This window comes from Prionailurus bengalensis, chromosome D4, assembly GCF_016509475.1.
Source record: "Prionailurus bengalensis isolate Pbe53 chromosome D4, Fcat_Pben_1.1_paternal_pri, whole genome shotgun sequence".
NCBI lineage: Eukaryota > Metazoa > Chordata > Mammalia > Carnivora > Felidae > Prionailurus > Prionailurus bengalensis.
In genome coordinates, this window is record NC_057359.1 from 87,944,431 (window position 1) to 87,949,970 (window position 5,540).

The following is a 5,540-nucleotide window of genomic DNA, read 5'->3' on the forward strand; positions in this document are numbered from 1 at the left end:
TGTAAAAGCTTGAGGCCCCACAAACCGGGACCCGCTGAGGCCCACCTAATACAGTTGTTTGGCAGATTTGGTGACCAACGGTGACCCCCTCGGCAAGCCTGTGTCTGGAAACGGAAGCTCCTTAGCTTTCCCAGCCTTGGAAAGAGAACACACAGCGCCCTGGACAGGAACGAAGTTTGTGGCTGGAGGGCCAGGACTTTTGTGAGAGCTGAGCTTCACTTCTATTCTGCCAGCCCCTTGCCCCTTGCCCCCATGGCCTCAGGACTGCAAACCTCTCCCGCCCGGACTGGAGGCAGAGAATAGGCTGGAAGCAGAAAGGAGGACACGGAGGAGGGAGAGAGCTGCAGAAGAGGGAAGGGAAGGGTAGGGAAGGGCAAGGGTATTAGACTGAGCCTCTGGCCCACCCCTCTGGCTGCCATATGCACCAGCCTTTGAAGGGCCAGGCTGGTGAGAAGCCAGCCAGAGGTGAGGGCCCTGGGCAGAGGCCTTGGGGTTGGCATGGTTTTGATAATGACCTTCAAATGTCCTAAACCAGGAGAGGATACAGGTTATCCAGAACCCACAGTTGGGGTAGGATACCGGGGCCTGAGCATGTTGAGGACAGGAGCCACCTCCCACCCCCCCCCACACCCCCCAGCTCTGTGCCAGGCCCTGCCCAGGTGCCCATCTCCCCGAATCCTCGCATCACCTCCTCCCAGCCCTCCTTTCCATCCCGCCCAAGAGGAAGTGGAGGTTCAGAGAGGGCACGTCTCTTGCTTGAGAGGACACAGCAGGGGCGAATACAATACACAGAAGGATCTGGACCCAGCTCGAACTCCAAATTCCAGTTGTTAACCCTCTCCTACCACGGCTCTCTCTGTGGGCTCGCTGGCAGCAGAGGGCTCGCAATAAAGATGGGAAGGAAGGAAGGAAGGAAGGAAGGAAGGAAGGAAGGAAGGAAGGAAGGAAAGGATTCGCAGGCCAGGCTATTCCCACGCCCCCCCCTGCCCCAGCCAGCTCTTTCCCGCCACCCCCCCACACACCCCCCTCCCCGGCCTAACTAGGTTTCTGAGCCCTCTGTCCCGCTTCTGCAGGTTCCCCCGCGCTCCTCCCGGAGCCCACTCCGAGGCAGCCTTCTCGAACAGGACCCCCGGCGTGGGGACGCCTCCAGACCCCCGAGGCCCAGCGGGAGGGCCGCGACCTCCGGCGGGGTGGTCTCGGCAGCCGCCTCCTCCCCCGCCACCCTCCCCTTCCCGGGGCAGCTAAATAATTGATTCGCCCATAAATAATTGATCTGCGCCGCGCGCGCGCCCTCGGCCCCGGGGTGCGGGGTTCCCCGTTAGGGTTAGGGGAGGGGGAGGGGAGCGGGGGAGGGGACGGGGACCGCGGTGCTGTGCGCGCAAGCGGCGCACAGTTTCGCTCCGCGGGCCTTTCTCTCTCCCTCTCGCTCCCTCGCGCCGGCTTTTTCCCTTTTTCTTTTTCCTTTTTTTCTTTCCTGGAGCGGAGCCCGGCGCCAGGAGTCTGGAACCAGCTTGACAAGCTTTTGAGTTATGGAGGGGGGGAGGGGAGGGAGCGGGCGGGCGGGCGGCGCGGGGAGGGGGCGGGGAGGGGAGGGAGGAGCGGGAGCGGGGAGGGCGCGCCGCGGCGGCGTGGGGGCGGGGCGCGCGCCCCCGACGCGGGGACCCCGCCGGGCTCGGGGCGAGCGCGGGGTGAGGGTCTGGGGGTGGCGGCCGGGCGGGGCGCGGGAGTCGGCGGCGAGGGGGCGGGGGTGAGTCATCCGTGGACCCGGCGAGCGGCCCGGCTGGCGGAACGAGCCGGGCTTTAGGGCCGCAATAAATGAGGCCCGGGGAGGGCGGCGGGGTTTACACGGCCTCGGGGGCCGCGGCCTCCCCCGCCGAGCAAGACATTCCTTTCCGCTGAACTGGGCGCCTGGGCCCGCGCCGCCGCCGCGCCCAGCACGCGTGGCCCTAGGCGGCCGGGCCCAGGGCGGGGAACCAGCGCCGGCCCGGGGTTGGGGGGGGGAGGGGGAGTTGGGGGGCGGGGGGACACGCGGGAACCGGGAGCCAGGCCCGGGGTGGCCGCCTCTGGCCCCCAGCGTTGTTCCCCAGGAGCTCATTGAGCCCTCGGCTGACCCGGAGGGAAGGGATCGGTGTGTTCCTTTAACGGCGGGGGGGGGGGGGGGGGGGGGGGCGACCTGAGCCCAGGGAGGGTCATCACTGCCGCGGGGCGCTCAGCTGCCCCCCTAGAGTATCTGATTCAGTCCTCCACTCTACTGCCTGAGAGCTGAGATTCTCCATTCACCGTCCCCCCCTCCTCCCATTTCCCTCGGTTTGACATTGGGCCTGGGGGCCCAGGGCCAGGCACACAGTAGAGGCACCCTAGCCATTGGGCTGAATTTGACCAGGGCGCTTTGCCAGGGGCCCCGCCAGGGCGCTAAACACGCCTGTCCATCTGACCGCTCAGAGCCAGACAGTCGCAGGGGGGGCGGGGAGGGGGGCGGTGAGAGGTGTCTGGAGTTACTAGCTTACCAGGACCAGGAATAGAGAAACGTTTCGGACCCCTTGAGATCTCCAGGGGGACCGGCTGTACCCCCAGGAAGACACTCCTACATGCCAACAGAGACCCCAGTTCGAAGCATGCCTTCCCCTAGACCATTTACCCTCTGTGTACTGCAGTTTCCTTTAGGGACCCCCAACATTCCCCCCCCACCCCCTCCCCAGCCACCACCTGGCCCCTTCCAGCTTTTCCAGCCCCCAGCCAGTTAGTGACCTAGATCTCTCTGCTCCTGGGCTCTGGAATGTCACCCGCCTGGCTGCAGCTCCGGGCTCTATGGCCTGGGGCTGCGCCTTCACCACTCTGAGCCCTTCTTGCTCATCTGTGAGATGGGGTAGTAATTGTGCCAGCCTGGCCAGGGTTCTGGAAGGTTCCATGAGGCTATGAGAGTCTTAGCACAGGGCCTGGGGCACAGCAAGCGCTCGATACGTGGTCACTGTTGCTGGAGCTGGTTGTTTGTTATGATTCCCGAGGGCCAAGGCCCAGCTAGGCGCCCCCCCCCCCGGCCCCCCCCCCCCAGCAGAGTTTGAGAAAACTGAGCCTGTGGAGCGGCCTGGCTCCTCCTCCCCGCCCCCCACAGAGCCAGGGTGTCGAAATCATCCCAGAGACGCTGTGGAGCAGAAATTTCCAGTCTCCCTGGCAGAGCCTGGAAGAGTTTGGGTGCGGCTCAGAGAAGCAGCTGGGCTGGCACTGCAGGGCCAGGGCTAGGGAGGGACCCCGAGATGTTCTAGGAGACCCTGGAAGCACCCCAGCCCTGGGCGGGGGCGGGGGGGGGGTGCCTGGCCTCCAGCTCTAGCCCCACAGAGCCTGCTCTGGCATAGGCAAAATCCCATGGTCCCCTGGGGTCAGTGGGGACTGTTTGCTCTAGTGATCCTCCCAATGGTGGGGGCCACCAGGCCTCCGAAGGGCCCGCTCTTGGCCACCAGGAGGAGCAGAGGCCCCCAGCCAGGATGGTGGGTCTCAACGGGGTTGTGGGGGCTGGGGGAATCCCTGTCCCGAGTGGCCTGGAGAACCAACGAGAGACCTGGCAGACAGCCGGACCCTTGCTTTGATCACAGGGTTGTGTAACCCCATTGGAGGGGGGAGGAAATGGGGGCCAAGTGCCCACACTGCCCCAATCCAAGCTAGGTGACCTTGGACAAGTCTGAGGAGACTAAGACAAGACTGAGTAACGCTCATGAGTACGAATGAGTAGACCAAGTGCTACTAACGAGTAGAACATGTCAACTGCTCTGTTATTTCACAGTGACTCTTGGAGGGAGCTTGTGTTATTAACCAACTTTGTTTTCCAGATGAAATAACGGAGGCTCGGAGAGGTCGATTCACTTTCTCAAGGACACACAGCTAGGAAATGATTCAAATCCCGAGCTGCTGGCTGCGTCCCTAAGGAAAAGCAAGTTAAATGTTTTTTTAAAAATAAAAACATTTCAAGCACCTACTGTGTGGAAAACCATTGAGGTGGGTGGTGATAAAAATCAAGGATGCCTGGTCTGGCCTCCCAGAAGCTCATAATTGAGTGTAGACACAAGACTCCAGCGAGACCCTCCTGAAAGTTAAATGTGAGAAACACCAGCGTAGGGGCGCCTGGACTGCTCAGTGGGTTCAGTGGTTAAGCGTCTGACTCTTGGTTTCAGCTCAGGTCACGATCTCGCGGTTTGTGAGTTCGAGTCCCATGTCAGGCTCTGCACTGGCAGTTTGGAGTCTGCTTGGTATTCTCTCTCCCCCCCTCTCTCTCTGCCCCGCCTCCAGTGCTGTGGGGGCACCAGGAGAGTCATGGGGGTTGGCATGGGGGATGGTGAGGGAGGGAGCTGAGGGAGGAGCCACAGAGGGCAGGGAACTGGGAAAGCTGGTCTTGAGCAACACAGAGAGATTTTCGTGGAGGGCACAGAGCTGGCGCAGCAAGGGCAAAGTCACGGCTGTCTGAGAAGATGTAACCCACTCAGGGGCACGGAGGGCAACGGGGAGAGAAACAGGAGGAGCGTTGCTGAGGCTGGGGCTGGGCTGCAGAGGCCTTAGACCTTTGCCGGGGGGTGGGAAGTGGGGAGCCCTCAAAGGTCTTGAGCAGGGGTGGACATCATTCTCTGGGAGTTTTCGAAAGATAATTCTGTAGGCAGTGAAATGTCCTGGAAACATACACAAAAAAAAACTGGATGTGCTGGGTCAGGCTGCATTGCACAAACTTTTCCGGTGCTTCCTTTAAACACATTTTTTTTTTTTTTTTTTTTTTTGCCTCGTACAGGTATAACTATTCCCCCCCAAAAGGACACTTTCAAAAGGAAGAAGGGGGCTGGGAGGCAGAGAGATGTGGGAAGCTGCAGCAGGAGTGAGCCAGGATTGGGGGGCAGCCGCCTCTCTGACTGCTGGCTCTCCGGCTGTTTTAGTGATGGGCGGTCTGGTAGGTGGGGCCGCGGAGGGGAGGGGTTGGGACCCTCCTCTTACCTAGAGCCTTCTCCTGGCCTGACTGATGGTGGCTTCAGCCTGTCCCTACCCCTCCCGGAAATCTGTCCTTACCCTCCTCCCCACTGGCTGGGCCGTGGGGCACAGGCTGATATTTCAGTCTTTCTCTGTACTAAATGGGACAGTTATCCCAGGGGCCTCCCTGTGTCCTTGAGGACAGACTTTCTGTCCCCTGTAGCAGCATCAGGCACTGTGCGAGTTGCCTTACAGACAGTGTCTCTTCATCTGAATATACTCCAGCAGAAAAAAAAAAAAAAAAGGGGGCGCCTGGTGGCTCAGTCGGTGAAGCGTCCGACTCCGGCTCAGGTCATGATCTCATGGTTTGTAGGTTCGAGCCCTGCTTCGGCCTCTGTGCTGACAGCTCAGAACCCGCTTCGGATTCTGTGTCTCCCTCTCCGTCTGCCCCTCCCCTGTTCGTGCTCTGTCTCTCTCAGTCTCTCAAAAATAAATAAACGTTAAAAAATTTTTTGAAATGTGTTGCTCTCTCCATTTAACAGAGGGGGAAATGGGGGCTCAGTGGCCCACCCCCCTCCCCGGCTCTCACAGTGAGG

At 61.1% G+C, this 5,540-nt stretch overlaps 1 long non-coding RNA gene across 1 annotated transcript; it reads left to right on the forward strand.

Annotated features, from left to right (window-relative positions):
- Positions 1–2,022: 2,022 nt before the first annotated feature.
- On the forward strand, positions 2,023–4,802 carry LOC122474603. Its single transcript, XR_006294955.1, has 2 exons — positions 2,023–3,990; positions 4,772–4,802. It is a non-coding gene; the product is annotated as an uncharacterized LOC122474603 (long non-coding RNA).
- Positions 4,803–5,540: the final 738 nt, after the last annotated feature.